Source organism: Antechinus flavipes, chromosome 1, assembly GCF_016432865.1.
Source record: "Antechinus flavipes isolate AdamAnt ecotype Samford, QLD, Australia chromosome 1, AdamAnt_v2, whole genome shotgun sequence".
In the NCBI taxonomy this organism is placed as follows: domain Eukaryota; kingdom Metazoa; phylum Chordata; class Mammalia; order Dasyuromorphia; family Dasyuridae; genus Antechinus; species Antechinus flavipes.
The window spans coordinates 34,346,739-34,370,299 of NC_067398.1; the positions used below are offsets into that span (position 1 = coordinate 34,346,739).

Below are 23,561 nucleotides of genomic sequence, written 5' to 3' on the forward strand. Positions count from 1 at the left end.
GTGTAGACCCTTATCACCTCACTACCTGATTACTGCAATAGCCTATTGTGTTCACTTACCTCAAGTCTCTTCCCTACTCCAGTCCATTCTCCATTCTGCCACTAAAATGAATTTCCTAAAGCACAAATTTGACCATGTCCTCTCCTCCTTCCCACCATTCACAATAAACTCCATTGGCTGCCTATTGTCCCCAGGATCAAATTTAGCATGCAAAGCCCTTTTTAATCCAGCCCCCTCCTACCTTTTCAGTGTTCTTATACCTTACTCCCCCTACACTTACTCTTTGATCCAATGGTCTCACATTAGTTCTACAAACAAGACACTCCATCTTTCTGCTCTGAGCATTTTCTTTGGCTGTCTCCCAGACCTGGAAATGATCTCCCTCTTAGCTCTGACTACTGACTTCCCTAGCTTCTTTTAAGTGTCAGCTAAAAATCCATCTTCTATAGCAAGGCTTTTTAAACTTTTTCCATTCGTGACCCCTTTTTACCTAAGAAATTTTAATGCAACCCCAGGTATAAGGGCAATAGGTACACAACTCAAACATTTACCAATAATAAATTATAATTTCACTACACCCACATTCAGGTAAATGACGTACAATTTAAGAAACTTTGTTCTACAGTAATTCCCAACCCCTCCTAATTCTAGTGCCTTCCCCTTTTAAACTATTTCCTTTTTATCTTGTGTAGAACGCATTTGTACATATTTATCCAATGCTTAGAAAAGTACCTGGCACACAGTAGGCACTTTGTACATGTTTCTTGGTTGAGTGATTTTATTCATTTTCTCTTACTATTATTATTATTATTAGAATCCATTGACATTCTCTTTTGCTGTGTCACTGTTACCCCTTTAAGGTCTCTGATATTTTTAAGAATCTGTTATGATCTGATCTAGGGACCTAAACAAGAATCTAGAGAGATAGAAGACAAGCAGGAAAACACTAACATGACTTTTGGCATGCAACACACAAGGGCTCATTTCAAGTGAACATGGTCTGGAAGGAACAAACACTAGAGACAAGAATCGAGAAACATTGCCAACATATTTTTCCCCTTACAAATAATCTGCTGATGGTAAACTCTTTCAAGTGGTCAGTGGGATTTGTAGCCAAATCAAGTTCTCTTTCAGTTTGACTTCTGCAGACCCACAGTTAGCCTGAATTTCCAGAATTTGTGCAAAATAGTAGCATGAATGGAGTTGGAAGCAGGACTCCAGTTCCAATTGTGTCTCAGTTATCTGACCACCTGTGTGACTTTGGAAGAACAGTAAGAACTAAGGTTCACTCATCTCTAAAATTGAGAGCATCAGGTTAGATTCTTTTTGATTTTATTATGGGAATTATATTTTCCAAAGTAGATACATCTTATAGGAAAGGAAGTACATAAATAAAATAGAGTTATTTAAAGTCTTTTTCAGTTCCAAATCCATGGCCATCTGCTCAAGATCTTCTGTATTCTAATTTTTGAAGAACTAAGATCAGCTATGGAAAGTTGAGCTGAGTACAGAGAACAAAAGCATACCTTTGGGAGAGAGAGTGAGATAGCAAAGGATTAAAGGGGAAGTATGTGCTACTTTTAAAAATCTATTTTTTATTTCATGAAATTTATTCAATTAAATTTATCATTCTCTTTTTAAAATTTTGATTTCAAAAGTCTCTCCCTCCCTCCTGATTAACCGTCATCCCTTTTGGAAGACAAATAATATAATATTGATTAGCATGTAAAGTCATGCAAAATATTTTTCCATAATGGGGGTGTTACTTTTCTGAAAATCAATTTTTATTTTATTTTCAAATGAAGATCTGCCCCTTCTCTCTCTCTCCTATCTGCCCTTACTCTTCCACCCAAAAAAGAAAAACAAACCCCCTTTACAAAAAATGTATAGTTAAGTAAAAAAAAAAAAATTCTACTTTGGCGATGTCTTAAAAAACCAGTCTACACTGTAGGTCTATCCCCTCTTTGTTAGGAGGAAAGCAGAATATTTCACCATGAGTGTTCTGGAACTGTGGTTAGTTACTGATATGGTCAGGGTTTCAAAAATCTTGTACAATTGTATCTCTCCATTACTGTTGGTATTGCATCAATCGTTTTCCTTTTGCTACTAGAAGTTACTTTAACTCTTCAGCTTTTTTTTCATATTCTAATGAATTATATAAAGCTTTATGGTATTAGGAAAAATTTAGAATCAGTAGGACTATCCTGGTTGAATTTGGAGGCTCCCCCAGTCTCTGAATTTATAAACTGGGTGAGTCCCTAAACTGGTCATTTACAAATGTTACCAGAGCAGGAAGAAAGGTAGGCACCCCTTGCCAAGAATACCCCAGAATGGAGGTATTCAGGTCCATTTGGCCTTAAACCTGAAGTCAATTTTCAAGTAGTCATAGAATGGGGAAGATGGAGGTGAATACTATGCAATACAAACCATTTGTACCACAGGTTTTCATTTTCAGCTTTAAGAAACATACAGGACTGCAAAGAGTTGGAAACTCCTACAGATGCTGATGGTTTAGGAAGATAGGAGTTTTCTGAGAGCAACTAGCCTGACTGAAGCTCTTCTGTATCTGAAAGCAAAACCAGACGTTTTTATAGCACAGCACACATTTTTCTAACCTTGGATATAACACAATAAGACATTTGTTACTTATCTGAGGCAGTATAGATGTGGAATGCTTATTTATTTTACAAAATACAGGATTTAAAATTTAGAAATTTATTAGAAGGCAAATGGGCAAGGGAGACACTGACCTCCTAGCTCCTACTTGGTCTTTCCTTGCGGTCTATTTCTGGGACAAATTATCTCTTCTCTCTGGCACACAGTTTCCCTACATGTAAAGTGATGGGGATCAGGAAGATAATCTCTAAGATCCCTTCTAGTTCCCAATTCTATTCTTCTAATTCTTTTTCCTCTTTGGGTTAAATGTAGTATTCTGTCTTCTAATACAGATATACTTGAGAATCAGAGCAGTCTAGGATCAAGAAGGGCAGCAGGTATTGATTCAGCACTTAACAATTAGAAAAAAATTTCTCAAAACAATTTTGTAAGGTGGGTAGTTCCTATTTTTCTAGCACATCAAACTGAGGTTTAGAGAATTGAGGCATATGATCACAGTAAGACCAGAAATGACCCAGACTTGAGTGACACATTAAGCAAAGTCTTGTAATTCTGGGACAAAGAGTCTTCATCATTGAAGTGGACTATTATAACAATCAAACAAGAAAATAGAGATGATGGTGAGATCAGAGAAGAAGAGATGGAAGTGTCCTTGGGTGGCCTTTAGTTCAAACCCCTCACTTTACAGAAGAGGAAACCAAAGAGTCTAAAATTCTCTTCTTAATAGACCTGCCTCAAGTACCACCTTTGATGTTGGCTTTTCTGATCCCCTTCCCCCAGTTCTCCCTTTCTTCCTATTCTGAATATGTTTGTGATTGTTCTTTTTAGATTTAATCTGTATAGGCACACGTGGATAGAAATATGAATAGATGTACACAAATGTGATTATATGGCCCAGAAGGCAGACTTTATTGTCAGTAAAGTCTGGGTTCCATCACTGTTCTGAAACAATGGCTGGATGATTCTGGACAAGTCACTCAACTTCTAGACAACTCTAGGGCCATTTGTTAAAAAGAAGGTGCTGACCTGTACTGGTAAAGTGACTTTCCTCACCTGGGTGTTTCTCATATCAATAAAATCATAGGTCCAGTCCCTAGCTTTATGCTGGCAAATGCAATGTTTGTTTTCCTCATTAGAGTAAATTTCTTAAGAGAAAGAACTGCACATTCTTCATACTTATACCCTCGATATCAAATACAATTTCTGGCACACTACAAGTGCTTATTTTGTGGTTATTACTGTTACTCAGTCATATCTGATTCTTTGTGACTTTCTGGACCATAGTACGCCAATGGGGTTTTCTTAGCAAAGATACAGGAGTGGTTTGCAACTGGGGCTGTTAATGAATTTATTGGGACTTGGAATTCATTGGTTCCCAATGGGAGCAACAGCCTCCTGAAGCAGGATCTGTACTATAATCTTAAAGAGTTCACAGGAGGTACCAGGAGGTTAGATCCCTTGCCCAATGTCACACAACCAGAATGGAGAACTTGAACTTGGGGCTTCCTGATTCCAGCACCAGCACTCTCTGTACTGTATCATGCCGGTTCTTAACAGAGCCCTCGTGGTATTGTTCACATATGGTAAAAACTAGGTCTAAAGGACAAATTGGCAGCTTAATTGCAAAGAACACATTTAACAGATCATCTTCAAACAAATCCTCTCCTCAGTGCAATAGGCTAACAAGCAGCTCCTTGGAGGAGCTTCAAACCTGCTTCCCAGCATTTGGTGGAAACAGCTTCCTTTTGAAAGCAAACAGACTGCACTGGCTGAAAGGGGCCAGGAGCATCTTTAACACCAAAGTGTAGATGAACAAATGGCAAACATATTTGCTGGAACAGCCAAGTGGGTTTAAGAGTTCTGGAAAAATGAATTTCAGGTTTGGGAATGGAAATACACAGGGGATTATAAACATGTGCACACACACACACACATACACACAGACACACACAGCCAGACAGCAACCTCGCTGAAACAAAGCACCGATTTTGAACACCAGCATTCTTCCAGTGATGTTCCATGACCGTAGCAGTTGAAGAATTGGGGTGAGGTTCACCCAAAGGATAACAGAGAGATGCAGATTTGGGGAGAGGAGCCTGCAGGACATTAGAGATTTTGCAGAAGTAACATTAAAAAAATGGCATAAGTGAAACATATGATGGGAAAAACAGAAGATTGGTCACGAGGGGTATCCAATGGATGCAGCTCTCGTGTCCCCAGCATCACCACTCCCACATAGGACAGGCAGGGCAGGACTGGGACTGAGATTTTCCTGACTCCACGCTCAGGGTTCTATCTATTGCTCCAACTAGCTCACTGACAGGAGGAATTGCTTCAGCCTTTGTATTTCTATCGCCAGTGACTGGTACATAGTGGTGCTTGATTAATTCTTGTTGATTGACTAATTGGTTAATTACTGAATGAATAAATGAATGAATCTCAATCCACCAACTTTTAATCATGCTTATATGACAGCAAGCAGAGAGACAAAACATAGTTTCTGTCTTTCACCAGGGAAGTTTAAACTTTCCAGACTCTAAGAAAACAAACAGACCTAGCTTTTCAAACTTTTAAAAACTGGAGGTACAACCAGCACAAAAGCATCCGTTTACCCTTCATTACCCTGTGATGTCAAATTATTTTCTAATTCTCTCAAAGACATAAAAAACCTCTTTCTAATGAAAACCTGAAAAAAACCATTGTGTGTGCTCACCCCACTCAGCCACCAGAAGGCAATCTCAGTGGGATTTAAGTTTCACTTTGATTAACAAATTAGTCCCTTCTAAACAGATCAAGTTTAGAAAAGTCACTGACCCTTGAAAGCAGGCTTAAACCTCCATTGGGCCATTTATCACAGGCCACTTGTTCTAGATACAAACAATGTCAGGTGTGCCCCTACAGATCAGAAAAATCTCTCTATTAAAAAATGAAAGAACACTTGTTCTTCACTTGCCGCTTTGATGTCAGATCAGTAATTCTTAATAAAAGGGATTTTCAAGTATGAAAATCCTAGAGCCAGAGCCTATATTTAGAAAGGTGTGTTTTCCCTGACACTGTCTAATTTAATTATTTCACATGTACAAAGGACCATTCTGAGCGAGGGATTCTGTTAACTGGGGATGCGAATTACAAGTGAAAGGAAATGGGAGTTTGCATTTGAGGGGAAAACAGACAGTATCCCAGAAGGTCAAATCTATCCAGAGATATTCGGTGAACTTCAATAAATATGATGTCTGCTTTAAAAGGCACAGGAAGTACTTGCTTTAAGAGTTCTAGAAGAGCTTCCTGTGGTCTGTGAGGGCCTGTTCTGTTTAGAGCAGAGCAAATAATCCACCAATCATTAATTTTATGCCTGGCGTGTTTTAGCCTTTACAATTACGATGCTCTTTGGAAATACTATGAGGTGTGCTTCCTTGCTTGAAGTTATGATTGGGAAGTTGAAGAAAATGTATATAAAACAAAAGATATACCATGGGCCATTAACACGTGTCAGGCTCCCAGGAATGAACGCCATAAAAAGACCACTGGAGAAATGCTGATCCCTCCTTTGTGATTCCCATTTTGTGAGGAGAAAACACAGACTCTGAAGTTTTGGCCACTGAATCTCTTTGGGACTTATAATTTTAAGCATCTGGCAGTAGAAACCAGTTAAATTCTTGAGGGATAACTGGTGACTTTTAAAAAACCAAGTGTGAATATTTAACGTTAACCTGAAACCATTCTTTTATAACAGACCGTTTAGAAAGGGCTACAATTGCATTAATAATACTTTTTTAAAACCCTGTTTTCCTTCTACTCTATCATATGAATATTACAACAGGTCTATGGGATCACTGGGGCAGGTGATATTATTCCAATTCTGCCGATTAGAAAACTGAGCTATACAGAAGGAAGAAGCATGGAATCCAGACTTAAAATTTCTAACTATGCCTAAAGGACCGAAATGGAAAAATCGTCTGTGGATCCAGATTACATGCTGCTCTGGAAACTGAATCTCAAGTATGTTGCTGCAGGGACTAAGATCTTAAGTATTTTGTTCAGGATCACTCAGACCCAAATTTTCAAGACTTCAAGATAGGACAGATTAATCTGCCTCTTTCAAGAGCATCATAAAGTTCAAAGGAGAAAGAATATGTAAAATATTTTGTAAAGTTTAAAGCGTTAAAAACAATGGCTAAATGGTAACTGTAGAAATATGTATAGAAGAATTGCACCTTTTAACATATATTGGACTACTTGCCACCGAGGGAAGAGAGTGAATCAAAGGGGGTGGAATTTGGAACACAAGGTTTTGCACGGGTCAATGTCAAAAAATTATGCATCATATGTTTTGAAAATAAAAAGCTTCAATAAAAATGACTAGCTTATACATGGTGATTTAATTTAATTTGAGACTCACTATAACCCTGTAAGGTAGATGCTTGTATTATCCCTATTTTACAGATGAGGAAACCGAGGCCAAGAGATATCAAAACTGCAGCATCTGAGTTTTAACCTATTTGATACAGGATATGAATTCAGGTCTTCCTAATTCAAGAATCCCATGCCATAACCACAATATCAACTACCCCACTAGTTAATCCAAATTTAAAGGAGTTAGACAAAAGCAGATCTGTTTATCATGTCTTTTTTGTTTTTAAGCAATATGAATAGCAAGTTAAAAAAGACAGCATCATACATTTTCCATTCCATTTGTACATTCACTTAATGTACAAAATTTAAAACAGAAATAATACTTCTTTTTTGTAAGGTATATGCTGCATTGTGGGATGTCAATTAAAAAGCAGACCTTTAGGAAAGAATCACAGGATCAGCGTTAGAGCTAGCAGAGGCTCTCAAAGACACTGAGTTCAAGCCTTTCATTTGATAAATGAGAAAACTGGACAGAGAGAGGTCAGATGAGTTACCCAAAGTGCCACAGGTGTTAAGTATCTAAGCTGGGATTCGATCCCAGATGTTCTTGACCAAGCCCAGCCCCTTATTTATCCACTCTACAATGTCTTCTCTCAAAAAACTGACTCAGAGGCTAAGTTACTAGCAGTGTGACACTGGACAAGTCACTTAATTCGGATTTGCCTTAATCCACAGGAGAAAAAAAGGGTAAATCATTCCAGTATCTTTGCCAAGCAAACTCCAAGGACAGCGTCGAGATCATGAAGAATTGGACATGAGTGAACTTGAATTATCTGAAAGAGATTCCAACTCCCAGTTGATCCAATATGCCCAATAAATTGTGTGCAGGGGAAGGAGGGCGTGTGGCGGTCCACCTACCCATGACTCTTTGTCAGGACCCCAAATTTCACAGATATTTAAGCAGTGTCACAATGCTAGCGACAGCTTGGAGACCTCACCTCTACACTGAGAGAAGACTATACGGTATTGTAGAGAATCAGCCATGGACAAAGAGTTAGTGATGTGGGCAGAATGATTTAACTGGCTTCCAGAGTCCGGGCAGTAAGAGAACAGCAGCGGCGAGGGAGTGAGGGCATGCAGAGTGGGAGGTTGTGGGTGACTGGGCAGAAATGCTGTGCTGGCTCGGTTTGCCCACAGGGTGACTCCTGATTCCAGGAGTGAGAAAGAGCAACAGAATTAGAGTTCTTTAAGGCTCTTCTTGTGGAAGAATCAGGCACAAGAAAGGAAACATTTTCCTTCAATCTATTTGAAATAGTTTAAATAATTCCAAAACTATTTAGGCTGTTGTTGGAAATGACCCATCCAATTGCTGCCTTGGTAAAGATTCATTGAGGGCAGAACCCTGAGATAGGGTGGGGACTCAGATGTCACAAGAATGAAAAATGTAATATTCTACTAACATTTTTCAAGTCATAGAAACCAAGAGACAGAGAGCAGAAAGTGGGGGTTGTGCATAATTTACTGAGTGCTAGCACTGGAGTCAGAAAAAACTCATTTGAATCTTATACTTGTGGAGTTTGGCAGCCATTGCTGTGTGGCCCTAGGCACGTACCTTCGCATGAGCCTCACGGAGTCTTGGTTTTTCTCATCACGCATTCATCTAACAAGTATATATTTAAACTCCTACTCTATACCAGGCACAGTGCTAAGTGCCAGAGATTCAAAGACAAAAAAAAAAAGGGGAATGAAGATGTCTGTCACATCTACCAGAGAGAGTGGAGAGCTCAAATGAGATCATGGAAATAAAATGCTTCAAAATGCCATATAAATGTCTGATACTATTCCAATCATAATAATAGTTCACAATTCTTTTGGAGCCCTAAGATAGCCCTAAAATCACATATATTTGATTCTTATAACAAGATAGGGAAATAGGTGCTTTTGTTATCATCATTTTAAAGATGAGGAAACTTAGAGGTTAAGTGACTTGGACAGAGTCATAGAGCTACTAAATATTTAAGGAACTCAGTATGTATATATATATATATGTATATATATATATATATTTGACTTCAAATCCCACTCTACCCATTCTACTACTTAGCTATCTAAAACAATAGTATAGACTACTTTTACATTACAGCCAAATTAATTTGTTCTTCCATTCAATAAACATTTCTTAAATGTCAGATATATGCCATGGATCATTTAAGCCTGGGGAAGGAGACAAGTAGGAACAAGATTCAGGAAGGCATGAGTTCAAATTAGCTTCATATACTTACTAGTTGTATAACTGAGCAAGTCACTTAAGCTCTGTATCAGTTTCTTTCTTGACAAAATTAAGGAAAACAGAGTGACTTCTTTCCAGGGTTGTTTTGAACATTAAATGAGAGAATATTTGTAAAGCCTTTTGAAAACCTTAAAGAAATACTTACAAGCTTGTTATTATTATTATTATCATTCTTATAACTGTTATCCTTGTACAAATTGTTCTCAAGGAGAAATAAATAAAGTTATGCCTTCCATATTGCTGGAATTAGAGGTATACTTTGTAAAATCCATGGAAAAACTTTTTGACTCTCTCTAGAAGAAATATGAATTGTTGCAGCTTCCAAAAATTCCCATTTAATTTCCTATGCTGTGACATATCAAAACCACAATGGAGAAAGTTGTGATATGGAAGGGATAACTGTACAAGAAACAGAGACGAAAGGTGAGACAAAATATATGATCCCTTCTGAGGAGATTTTTCTCCTGCAATAGACTGGCCTTAGTTTTACAGGATTGCTTACTGTTTGTTTTAAAAGGTTGCTAAATGCCCAAACCAATGAGATCTAAGAGCCTGTATGTGAATATACAGGGGTGTACATGAATATATATGCACCCACATACATATTCTGAATGAACAAATTATTCTTGCTGACATTCAAGGCTAGAAAGGTCAAGGTCAAAGTTCAATGCTTTCTCAGGTCCAGGGCTCACCATCAGAAACCTGTGGGGAGGAGGGCCCCTCATGGCCTATTTGGCCGCTCCAGGTCACGCTTGGCTAAAGCTTGATGAGGAGCCCTAGTGTGTCCTGCTCCCCCACCCCCATGTCCCCAGTTTAAAATATCTGATGGCTAATCCTTCAAAGCGAGCAGCTACTGCTTTCAACCAATATACCAGGAAGATTAAAAGTACCTACCAGCCCTTTTGAACTCCAGAAGAACCTAAGGAGATGGCTTAACGTCTGTAATTGTAGATAAGAATGACCAGTAGTAATCACATTTAACATGGATATTCTGGACCAGGCATTAAGAGGAGCACCAAGTCATTCTTTAACAAGAACATTAAGTAAAACAATTTAAGTAATTTAGTAAGCATTAAGTGTGCCACTGTTTCTCTCTCATAGTTAGAGTAATGTTGCCAAGAAAGAAAGCTGTTTGTCCTTTTCCTCTCAGCTATTCCCAAAGGAAAGCTGGCAAGCCCAAACAGCATCCTGTAGAAAATAGCAATATTCCACCCATTGGGAGTTCGTTACGGAATCGTGAAGAAATGTGTAATATTTCAACTTCTGCTAAATGAAAGATTAAATGTCACCCTTGACAACCATCCCAACGATGCCATTATTATGGGCCCACGTATTGAAGTTTAAAACATTAATTAAATGAACATTTTCTGTAGGACAAGGAAGGCTGAGCGAGAATGTTTCAAAGGAGTGACTTTTTTAGCCTGCTAAAAATAGTTAATGAATAGAGTTAACAGAGTTTAAGCTGAAGAATGAGGGAATAAAAGGGTCATTTCACATAAGCCAGCCAAAGAGACTTTGGGCATCAAATTGTAGTGGAAAACTCAGGCCACACTTTCTTGGCAAATGGAAAAGACAATCGTGTTTTCAGTCCTTCCGGTGTTCTCTCAGGAGTAACTCCTAGAAAGGGCAATTCTCAAGCCTTGTATCCTAGGAATAGTTAAGCCAAGGGGAACATAAACTTGAATGCTACAAAATTTGCTGCTCACATAGCCAAAACTCACCAAGGAATGTCAAAGGATGGAAGTATGTCATTGAATCTGAAAAGATTTGTGCACAAATGAAAATTTAATAGAGCATCTCTACAAGAGACATTGTTAAGGAGTCTTTCTTCTCTAAGACTCGCCCTTTTACAAATGCTTGGTGGTGGTGTCTTGGGTGGTGTCTTGGTTCTAAATGTTTTGTCTGTTTGATTTTAAGCCTGGGTCTCCCCATTAAGCCCAGCCTGGTTAAAAATGTTCATGGACCAGAACCACCCTGACTGAATATAAGGACTTGGACAGTCTCTATTTTCCAATTTGAACTGGTTAAATTCTCCTTTTACAATCTAATGACCTTCACTTTCTGGGGACTCAACAATATTAACACTGGATTTAGTGTGGCTACCCAACCTGTTTAGCCCAATGCAGTTTAGAACTCCACATCTCAGGAAACCTGCCATATACAAGGCTTCTATAGAGCAGGTTCTTAATATACTGAATGGGAAAGCAACACTTAAAAATTAACATTCATTCAATAATCTCACACAGTCAATAGGGTGATTTCCCTTCCCTTTACTCCCAAAGTTTTAAAATCAGGGGATCACAGATTGACAACTGAAAGATTTAATCCAACTCTTTCATTTTATAGATGAAAAAAACAGATTTTCAGAGAAGTTTGATGATCTACTTAAGAGCAAACAATAAGTAATAAGCAGTTCTAACTCTTAGGTAACTCTTTATACAATGATGTTAAGAGGGTAATAATGCAGAATACCAAACTTGCTGTCAGGAAAACCTGTGTTCTAATCCAGCCTCAGGCATTTAACTAGGTGTGTAGAAAATGAAAAAAAAATGTGTAAATTATTTTGCAAATATCATCTCATTTTTTTTCACAACAACCTTGGGTGGTGGATACTATTATACCCCCATTTCTAGGAAAAGAAATCGAAACAACCAGTGATCTGTCTGGGATGATACAGTTAGGGTTTGAAGTCACATCTGAATTTAAGTCTTCCTGAGTAGTTGACACTCTCCTGGTTCTCAGTTTTTCCTGTCTGTAAGTGGGGATGACAATACCTGTCATGAGACTTGAATGAGAAATTAACTTTTTGATAAATTACCCAAGAATGAACAAATTTCCCTAATTTTTTATAAAAAATCTGGACATGACTTTTTTTTAAAAGATAAGATAGAGTTTGAAAAGCCAAGTGATTGTTTTCCTTTTCCTTCTTAATGAGATTCTTAGATTGGTGCAATAGTGATGTAATATTTAACTACTTTAAGACACACAGTGGAGTCCTTATCTGGGGCTACTCCCTCCACCAAACTCCCCATCTTCTATCCTTAATAGGCAGACTATGTGAGTATCTGGCTGAAAAATTCACCATCACCTTCTTCTCTCTCCAGCCAATCTGGTAAGGAGCCTCTCTAAAATAATTTAGGCTAGACCTATACTTGAAGCTTTTCCAGTTTGCCTGGTTCTAAGTTTGGGTTCCTAGACTTTGACCACCCCAAATGACTTCCACACCATGACTACACATCAGAGAAAGACTTCAGAGGAAAAGTTCACAGCAGGCTTTAGGGGAAAGTATAATATTGTGGACAGGGAGCTGATCTTAGAAAGAGCAGGGTCGAAGTCTGTACCTTAGACAAGCTACTTAACCCCTCAAAGTCCCAAGTAACTCTCTAAGATTATACACTGCAGAGCAATGGCTGAGGGAGTTGACTTGCTAAGAGAAAAATCCCCATAGAAAGAGTCAAAATAATACAAAAATCAATCATAGTCTTGAGAATTCACAGTACTCTGGAATCACTTAGCACCAAGACAAACTCACACGAATAGCCCCCATGAGGGCATTACTGTATTACATCACAGAATAATAACTAGTGTTCATAATGATGACCATGAACCATCCAGATAAAGGTCAAGTTATGTTCAATTATACTTTATGTAAGAAGGGAGGGAAATGGGGAATTCATGTTAGAATGATTTCCATCTCAAATTATTAAATTTTTAAAACAGTATGAGATTGGAAGGAAGCAGCCTGAGTGAGTTACATGGAAAACTCACTTTTCTAACACAGAACTGACAGATACCCTGAAATGTCAGACAAATGAGATATGACTGACTGAAGAGGGAAACATGCTGGGTATACAGCCACCTCATCCACCCAGGATGATGTCATGGTGGACAGAGTTTCTCTTTCCATTGAGCATACCATATATTTGGCTAGAATCAGGAAGTAGAACTGAGTATATTTGATGGGATATGCTACTTTGGGAAATACTTTTATTTTTTGTTTCATTTTTTTTAATGAACAGAACTATATTTTGTCTCTTCCTAGCCCTTATTACACTGGAAAACAAAACAAAACAAAACAAATACAAATTGCAAGAAATTCTCTTGTTGGTTGCATTCAAAAAAAATGTTTCATTCTTCCTTCTAATCCACTACCTCTCTCTAATAGAATGCTTCAGCATGGTCCTTGACAATCACAAATGGATCACTGTCTTGTTCATAGCTCCAATAGTTTTCATAGTTGTTTGTCATTACAGTGTTGGCTATATAGATTTCAGGTGTTTGCTCATTTTAAAGGAATTTTAAAGAAGTAACACAGAACTTTGAGTTCATTTTTCTTTATTAATTTACCCTTATTTCCTTCATGTTCTGATAACCATGAGATGAGAAAAATCTGTGTCTATTACTTAGGGATAATATATTGCTTTTTTTTTTTTTAACATGAAAGAGGGTTCTGAATTTTTTGTAATGGCTGGTAATATTTCCCAGTCAGTTGGATGTTAACTTTGGAATACTACAATGACAATAAAGACAGAAAGAAAGGTCAGGGTCCTTGAGTGACTATGGCCTAGACAAGGCTTATGATTTAACATCCATGCTAATAAAAATTAAATAGTTACACAAGACCACTACCAAAATGACAAACCATTATTAGATTCAGCACCCTATGAATTTGCTCTGAGCAATAAATGCCAGCCGAAGGTTAGGCATTAATACTGGGGGCACAGATATCAAGGTTCTTTGTCTTAAATTATTGATAAAAGTCAAGTCAACTGTCAGTGACTTTAGGATTTATCCTCCAATAAATATGCTCATCAAAATGATCTTATAAAATCCTTATGAATCTCGTTATCATAAATCCAGGTCAAATATGAGCCCCCAAATGGCCTTTAAAATTGTGTCATCCATTGCCTAAAGTGATGGAAAGAACAGCACTGATCAATCACTCTTCTTTTTAACCAGATTTAAACCAATTAACTGATCTCTTGGGGACAGTGTACAGAAAAATTCGGTCGACAAAAATTAATAGGCACTAAAAGGTAATTGTAAGATCTCCAAAAAGGACAGGATATCACTTCTCTCTGTTGCTTTGCATATTGTTTTTCCATTTGACTATGAGCTCCTTGGACGCTGGTATTGTTTTTTGTCTTTCTTTATATCCCCAGGGTTTAACATAGTGACTGGCACACTGTAGGCATGAATGCTTATTAGCTGATTGACTGTAGACTTTTTCTTTTTCTTATTTGTATCTGTAGCACTTAGAACATATAGTAGCTGTCTAACAAATATTTACTGAATCATTACTACTTACTAATAACTGCTATTTTACATTGAACAAGATGTTTGATTCTTTAATGGGATATATTCTTGTTAATAGTTATTAATGATCTGCAAAAAGAAAATTTGGTTTAATTATAGCAGAATTATAATTCTCAAGTATACATTGACTCAATTACCAGACATGCTCTAAGTACCTCCTTTGGATAAGAGGACATTATGAATACAAAGATAAACAGTGGCCATCTTTGAACCTTCACAAGGAGCTTACAATCTAATATGGGGATGACATATGTCCATGAATAAGAACATATAAGATGGAATGTAATGCCAACTGTATTGAGCCTTTTAGGAAGATATGGGTAGTACTGTAGTAATGGTGAAGGGTGCACACAAAGAATGAAAGGATTGGATAGAGAAGAGAAATTAAATTTTGCAAGGGACAGGTTGAAGCCAGATTCTAGAGGGCAAAGACAGCAATATACTCATTACTTATGCAACTCTTCTAATAAAAGTATTTATATGGTACTTTAAGGTTTGCAAAAACATTTTACAAATTTTGCCTCATTTGATCTTCATGACCACTATGGGAAGTAGGTGTTATTACTAGCCTCAATTTACAGATGAGGAAATTGAAGCAAATAGCAATTAAATGAATAGTTGAAGTTCATGCAGCTGGTAAATCTAGATTTGAATTCAGATCTTTTTAAACACTAAATCCAAAGCACCAGCACCCTCCAGATGGAGAAGTAAAGCATCAGAGGTAAGATGAACCAAAGACCAACTTTTGAAGTATTCTCATTCCATATTTTTTTCAATTGAATAGAATAGACCATACAGGGAATGTTGGGATACAGAAAATGACCTTTCCATAAGTCTCTAAGCCCTTTGCCTAGATAGGTACTACTAAATCCGTCTCTATGGATAAACAGTCCAGACAAGAAGAAAAATACAAACAACAGTATGGGTTCCTTACTCCTGTAAGATTGGATTAGGTTATGTCTCAAGAGTATGACTCAGCTCCACAGCATTATGATTTTTGGTTAATGTGGAGCTCACCAGGGAAGAAACTAAAACCTGGCCTTTTATTGCAAACCTGAGCAAAAAAATACCAATTAAAAAAAAATTTAAGGCAAAACTAAAACTTCCATTCAAAGTCCTCTAAGTTAATGAATCTTCCCTCTGACTACAGATTTGACATTTTAAAAGTTGATTTTAATCCTATTAGTTCAACATCAAAGAGTAAAAAGAGATTCATTGGCAACATTAAACAGCCCGACAATGGAGTGTTTTGAAGAAAAAGAGAGAGACCTACTACCCCCGGCTGCTGTTCTTTCTTAATTAAGTTCATATCTTACTAAATACTCTTGGCAGAAACTAAAGCCCAGTGACCTAAGCCCACTTTAGTGCATGGCCAATTTTGTTGTTTCTTCTCATTGATTTTGATAGGAGTTTCACAGCCAGTCATGATGAGCTGCCCAACTTGCGACCTCTTGGATGGTCAATCTGCCATGTTCCACAAACAACTCAAGACATTTCTCTTATTATAGATATAATCTAACATAAGATTCCTTAGTCAGCAGCTCATAATCTTTTATCATAGCATTCAATATTTTTGTATATATGCTGCATATACACATATGCGTACATAGCATCCCTTAAATATGGTGTATACTCCTTGAGGGAAGGCTCTATTTTGCTAGACTCTATTGCCTCTGCCAAACTATTTAACACCTGATGTAGAATATGTGCATATTTAATGCCACATAAAAATACTTAAGCATGCAAAGGGAAATTTATTGTCTTTTTCAAGAAAATGTAATGGAGTGTTGGCAATCAAGTGTAGTGTGTAAGCCCTTCTTGGAAAAGACTGGGGAGGCTGATTTTGGAAAGGAACAATGAAATACATTTGCTAGTTCAGTGTTGACTGATTATATAGCTGGAGACTGGATACATTCAGGTGATGCTGGTCAGCCAAAGCCAAGCCTGGTTTTGTTCTGGTTTCTTTCCTGCCTTGCTGTGATTTGGTAAGTCAGAGAGACAATGCTATTAGGTGAGAATCTCAGGTCCTCCTTCTCTAAAGTCAATATATGATCTATAAATATAATCCCCCTCTCTCAGTTTTAGGGAAAGGTAGTGGATATGACTTTGTTAAAAAAAAAAAAAAAAGCCTGAGAGATGGAGTTTTGCCAGGATTTGCTAGAAGTCAGATGTTGAGGTGTGAAATCCTAGGTAAATTACCTGGATCAGTCTAACCCATCTGCCATGTTGCATTTGAAAATTAATTTAATTGGGTAAAATTTGTTTTTTTTGGTTGAAACTGTGGTAAGTCTGAGCCCACTCTGCTTAGAGACAAAGGTAGTCCATAAAAGTAAGCTTTTAGATATTAGAGGGAAATGTTTGTACTTTTGTTCTTTTTATGATTTGGAAGTAAATATTCTTTGTTTTAGGTTTTTGTTTTTAAGGCATTTGGGGTTAAGTGACTTACCAGGGTTACACAGCTAGTAAGTGTTAAGTGTCTGAAGTCTCATTTGAACTCAGATCCTCCTGACTGCAGGGCCCATGCTCTGTCCACTGCCATCTAGCTACCCCATAAATATCCTTTGTAAAAGCTAATTGTTATGAACTGATTAAATGAAACTGGGGCACAATCACTAATACATAGGAATGAGTGCTCAAGTGGATGGCTTTTGATCTCAGAGGTGTCCTTAGATCCCTCAAAGAAGATGTAGAGATTGAAAAATGTTAATAAAAAACTATATATTATAATGAAACTATAAAAACAAACAAAAATCATTAATAGGCTTCCACATCATTTTTTTTTGTTTGTTTAAATTTGGTAGGAAGAACCAACCCTTAAAAGAAATATAGAGTCACAGGAATCAGGCTTTGCATTCTTATGTTTCTTACAGGATTCTCTAAATTCTGCTTTAAGGATTTCCATTGATAGGTCTTAATGGGAAAGTTAGACACTGGATTGGGAAAAAAGCAAGACAAAAGTGGGAAAATTTTTTTTTGAAATTGTAAGCTTATATATATGCATATAAATATCAAGATACCTATTTCTATATCTATAATCTATCTTACACAAGTTAAATGTAAAATTCCATATTATTGGGCCAAAAGCTGGAGCCATGGTTCAGTGGGAGCAGCAGCCAGCACAAGATTCTTGAAGCAATTCCTTGTTTTGGATTCCAAGTTCATTATCATAGAGCCTCATGATCTGAGGATCAGGTTATCCTAAGGCTTCTGGGTAGTATTTATTAAATAGACACATAGACATGACATGATGCTGGGTGCTGTCCAGAGCCAGTTAAAGATGTGCTGATCCCTGCCAGTGAACACACACACACACACACACACACACACACACACACACACACTCTCTCTCTCTCTCTCTCTCACACTTACACACACACAAACTCTCTCTCTCTCTCTCTCTCTCTCTCTCTCTCTCTCTCTCTCTCTCTCTCTCTCTCTCCTTATCTGGAACTGTGAGTAGAAGACCATACTCCACACATAATAAGCAAATAACAAAAACTAAGCCAGATGAGAGCATGACCAATGCATTCAGGCATGAAGAGCAAGGTTTTAGGAAAATGTACAGAAAGTTAAGGGAGCATTTAAATTTATTTTGTTTAGCTGGGAAAAGTTTTTAAAAATCCATATATGTATTTTTATATTTCAATAAACAAATACCTCAATTTCATATGATAAAATAAACAATATATACAACATATAATACATGTAATATAGTTTCATATGTAACATAATACATTGTATTATAATATATATACTTGTATACATATATGTATATATATCTATACATATGTATATAGTTCTATATATAATATATATAAGACATATATACACACACACACACATATATATGTGTATACACATATATATATGGAGAGAGAGAGAGAGAGAGACAGAGAGAGAGAGAGAGAGAGAAATATAGCATTTCAGGCAGCTTACTAACTAGTCAGTCATCCAGGTTTGGGATTTGGGAAGTTAGGAATATGATATTATAGTATAGCCAGAGAGCTGGGGGGATAGCATGAGGAAGTACCAAGGGATGGAGAAATGAATGAGGAGGAAAAATAAAATGAAGAACAATATAGTAATGTGGAACATGGGATAATAAAGTTCATGACTGGGTATAGGAATTCTGAAGTTTGTAAGCATGGAGGCGGAATGCTTATGAGTGAAGTCTGAGGATTCCTACATGTGACTGAATGAGAAGAGGAGAAGGATACAGCAGCTGAGGGGATTGAAGAAAGGGTTAAGTTTAGTGCATTTCAGGGAATATAAACAGGTATGGTGATGTTATGAAGTATGAGGGCAGAAGTTGGAAAGAAGAAGCTCTGAATTCATTGAGAAAGGAGGGAGAATGTCCTGGAAATTAGTAAATTATCCAGGATAGGAACTGGATGACAAATTTGAGTAGAGTGAAATTCAGAAGAGGAAGGGTGATTGGATGAGGGATACTCGAAATGACAAGGGGTATTGTGGAGTAATTTGACTGCCCCACTAGGATCTCTCTCTGTGTGTCTATGTCTGTCTCCCTCTCTCCCTATGTGTAGGGAGAGGAAGAGGATTGTGAAAGAAGGTCCAAATAGTGATGGCAAATATGACCAAAGGTACTGTGTCATTAGCGAGAGGCAGGTCTCAGAGAGAAGAATATGAAAGAACTATAAACTGCAGATTTGTACTGGTGGAGGAATTTTAACTTATATACACATACAGATATATATATATATATATATATATATTTTTATACATACATGAGAGAAGGAAAGAGGGAGAAAAAAAGAAGGAATGGGAGAAGAGGAGGGACAGAGAAAAGGGAGGAGGGAAAAGAGGGGAGAGAAAGAGAGGGAAAATGGGGAGTGAGAGAGAGAAAGAAAGAAGGGAGAGGAAGAAAGGGAGAGATAGAAGGGGGTGGGAAGATCTGTGATTTTATTGATACATGGAACTCCAGAATGGACACTACCTACACTCACTACACTCCTACTTAGAAAGAGCTGCCTAGGGTTACGTGACATATGCACTAATAGCCTCAAGAGGGTATATTCTCTTTTGAACTTAAGAGTTATAAGAAGAAAGCAGGAGAAGTCTGCAGGACATCACTGCAGAAAGAGAGCTGTCAAATTTAGGAGGCCAGAGATGACAACCAGGCTATAGAGAACTCTCTAGAGAAGGTTAATGATGATGTTAAAGAGCCAGTAATGGGCACTAGCAAGATTTGTGGAGTAGGAAATCATTGGAAGGAAAGATGGAAGCTGTACTGAAGTCAGGAACATGCTGACAGGATGCTGAAGGCACTGAGATTCCTTGTCAAGGGCTGAGTGGTTCACAGCTTCCTGGAAGGGAGAAACATGTGCTGCCTTAGGGGGACCAATGGGTATTAGGGATGGTGACCAGAAAGAAACAGATTTAGTTTCTTAAGATTCTTACCCTTGGCACTAAGAAGGTAGTTTATTCTCTGGGACAATCTGAGCAATTATGCATGCCTTATAGTCTTCCTGTTTTTGTTTAGTTGTTTGAAACACTCACAGATGCCAGATATTTCCAAGTGAGGTAAGTGAGATCAAATTTTTGCCTGTTCTCACTCATTCTTCTAAAACGCTTCTTTAAAAAGGAAGAGGTGAAATAATGCTAAAAACTAGCATTGGGATTTCAATGGGATGCATTTTAATTTTTCTGTATGGCCTAAAATCCTCCACTCAAAAGGCAGATTAAAAACTCAATGAGAATCCAGGGCAGCTAGTGACAGATCTCAGCATATTCCAGAGTGTCCTATTCCACTCTGTGGCCAAGGAGTTCAGCTGGAGGTGGAAAGAACATGCTCTCCACTTCAAATCCAAAGAGTATCCATATAGCCTTCAATTGAAGATTTCCAATATACAGAGAGAGAGAAGGGAGAAAGAAAGGAGAGAGACAGAAAAAGACAAGAGACAGAGACAGAGAGAAAGAGAGAGACAGAGAGACAGAGAGACAGAGAGCGAGAGAGAGCGAGAGAGAGAGCAAGACAGAGAGAAAGCACAAGCGCGAGAATGAGAGAGAGAGACAGCACTGTTAATAGCAGTGGATCACAGAACATAAGCGATTGAAGTGTAAGAAGATTGGAAAGAAATAGTTTCAATTGCAAAGAAGACTTTCTATCTGTCCCTGAAGGTAAGTGGGAATCCCTAGAGTTTACTGAGTAGGATCTGGACCTCCATTTTAACAAAATCACTTTAGTAATGGAATGGATAGGACTGAAGTGGGCTAGGAGGCCTGTTAAAAGGTCAATAGACCAAGGGCAAATGACAATAGTTCAAGCATGGTAAGAACTGCTCTGAGGTTAGGAGAGAAAGGAATATGAGTGAGAGATGTGAACTCCTCTGTTCCTGTGTTCTATCAGAAAACTTAGGGCCAAAAAGAGAAAATGGACTACAAAGAATCATAAGCATTGTAACGGTAAAGCAAACCTCTTGGTGGTAGCAAATGGAATAGTTAATAGTACTTAGTGGGTCTTGCTCATTAATTCCTTTGTGTACAGTAGCTAGAGGAACACATCTTTCTGGTTTTATAGTAGAGACCTGAGGAGTTTGTGAAATTTCTTTACCAAAATTAGTGCTGTGAATCTATTTCATAAAGGGCATAGATCCCACAGAATTGAAGCCGAGATTTCAAAACAAAAATCCTTGAACAAATCACTAGAAACACAACAAATTGGCTCTTTTTCTTTTGGGTAAGTCTTCGGAAAAAATGTTTTTCTTCGACTGCTAGAGTTCAAACCCTAGAGAGAGATTTTAGTATGAAACCAAGAGCCGTTCCACACTGAATCTATAATTAGGGTAATCACATGCTTATTGTGCGTTTCCGAAACTGTCGCCTAAACTCTGGTTTTAAGTCCATCCTAGGCTATATATACAAAGTATGTCTTTGAGATGATTATGAAATAAAACTTATTAAGCCTCTACACACTCTATGCATGGTACAAACAAGAAAAGGAGATGTCAGCCATGCCCTGGAGTACATTCATTTTGGCTAGCTCACCAGGGATAGGAGAACGAACAATGACAAAACATGAGTGTTTTTCAATCGTTACGTATTCCATGATATCAATGTCAAAGGAAATACTACCCAGAAATAAAAACCTGCCAATGCTCTGTAGACATTTAAGACTCTTAAAGAATATGTAATTGAAGTAAAAGAGCCGGAGTGGTTTTTTAATGCTAACATGACCAAAGAAGCCTGCCAGAAATGTTACTGCAATTTCCTGGCTTTGGCCGCAATTTTGCTTGATGTCATAAATATAAATATTTGTTTCTCCTCATCCCATTCCATGGTAACCCATTTATGACAGATCCTGGCATATGTCTGCCTCCTATACAACTACCAGGCACCAAGTGCACATATCCTCATGTCAAAAACTTTTATTAAATCAAGATTATTAGTAATAAATATCTAAAGAAAAAATGGTAGACATCATTCTCTTGTAGCTAAAGACCATGAATTTCAGCTATCATTTGCACATAAGAAAGGCTGTAGAACCCAAGTGTCCATCCAGTTTTTCAGATATGTTATGCCTCGATAAGATGCTGTCATGGATGTGGAAGTGACCCCTCAGGAGACCTGCTGAGCATTAACCTCCAGGGAAATGAATGGTCCAAAAAGGCATCCTCCAGTGACGTGGAGAAAGATCTGGACCAAATCCAAATATAGTTAGAAAAAATAATTCCATTTTTCCTATTCACAAAAAAATAACATGAACTACAGTAATACCCTGAGTTCTACAAAGCTTTCTAAATGAAATCCATAATCATTTGGAAAGATAAGATTAATCATTCAAAGTAAAAACAAAATGGATGAAATTATTTCCGAGAACTGAATGCTTAATTCACTATGAGAAGGAGAGGGGTAAGAAAAGAGATGGATGGAGAAGGAGAAGAAGAAAGAGAGAAAAAAGGAAGAGGGAGAGTGAAAAAATGAGGGAATGGGAGAAGGGAAGGGAGAAGAAGGGGAGGAAGAGATACAAAGGAAGAAGAGAGAGAAAGAGGAGAGAGATAAAGGAAGGAAGAGAGGAAAGGAGAAGGAAAATGAGACTATGAAAATGTTCTAAAGTGGTTATTTTAGATGGACAATAAGCTGGGGTTTCTAAATGAGCTGCATTTTTTAAAAAAAGAATGAAAGTTATACAATAGATACCCTAAATATTGAAATAATATTCATAAAACATTATAAAAATCTCAAAATGACTCCTGGTGCATTGGACCAAAGATCTTTTATAGAAGATTTACTGAAAGAAACATAAGATGAGAAGAAAAGAGAGAAAATCCAATCCAAGATGAGATGATATGGACTTGTGAGCTATATCTGTATCTACATTGAGCAGATCATAGATTTATTAAAAAAATTAAACATTATCCTCCAAAATCAATAAGGCTCCTATAGGCCAAACCCCTCAAAGGTCAATACAACTACTCATTTGTGAATCTCAAATACAATAGAAGCAGATTTAAGTAGAGGACTCCATAAATATGATTTCTTATGCTTCTGTTCTTTATGCATGATGGCTACGTGAAATTCTAGGAGCATCTGTTGTACCCACAGAGAAAACATTCACAAAAGCATCCAAAGTTTCTGACTCTTCTGGAAGATTTCCAGCTGCTTCTAATCCCGGGCACTGGGAACCTATTTTTAAGAGACAAAGATTTCTTTAACCAATATCTGTAATTTGGAAGCACCATGGAAAGTCCCATGTCTAGAATGTGACACATGTTCCTCAGCTGTCCATTCCAGGAAATCCTAAACATTTCAGGTCTGTAGGCAAAAGGAACAAACTTTTCTATCTGGTTTTAAAAAAGCTATCCACATATAAAGCTTTCTATTCCTACATTGTCAAGGAAGGAAAAGAAGGGGGGAGCTCCTGCAGGAATATAACAATGATCTTCTCCAAAGGATCTCTTTAGAAAACATCTTCAGAATGACATCAGAAGAGATCCTCACGTATTAACTCCAGTGATTGACAGACACT

At 37.5% G+C, this 23,561-nt stretch overlaps 1 protein-coding gene across 2 annotated transcripts in view; it reads right to left on the reverse strand.

Moving 5' to 3' along the window:
* PDZRN3 (PDZ domain containing ring finger 3) overlaps positions 1-23,561 on the reverse strand; it is a 275,996-nt gene that overhangs the window by 157,313 nt on the left and 95,122 nt on the right. The gene's annotated exons all lie outside the window — the stretch shown is intronic.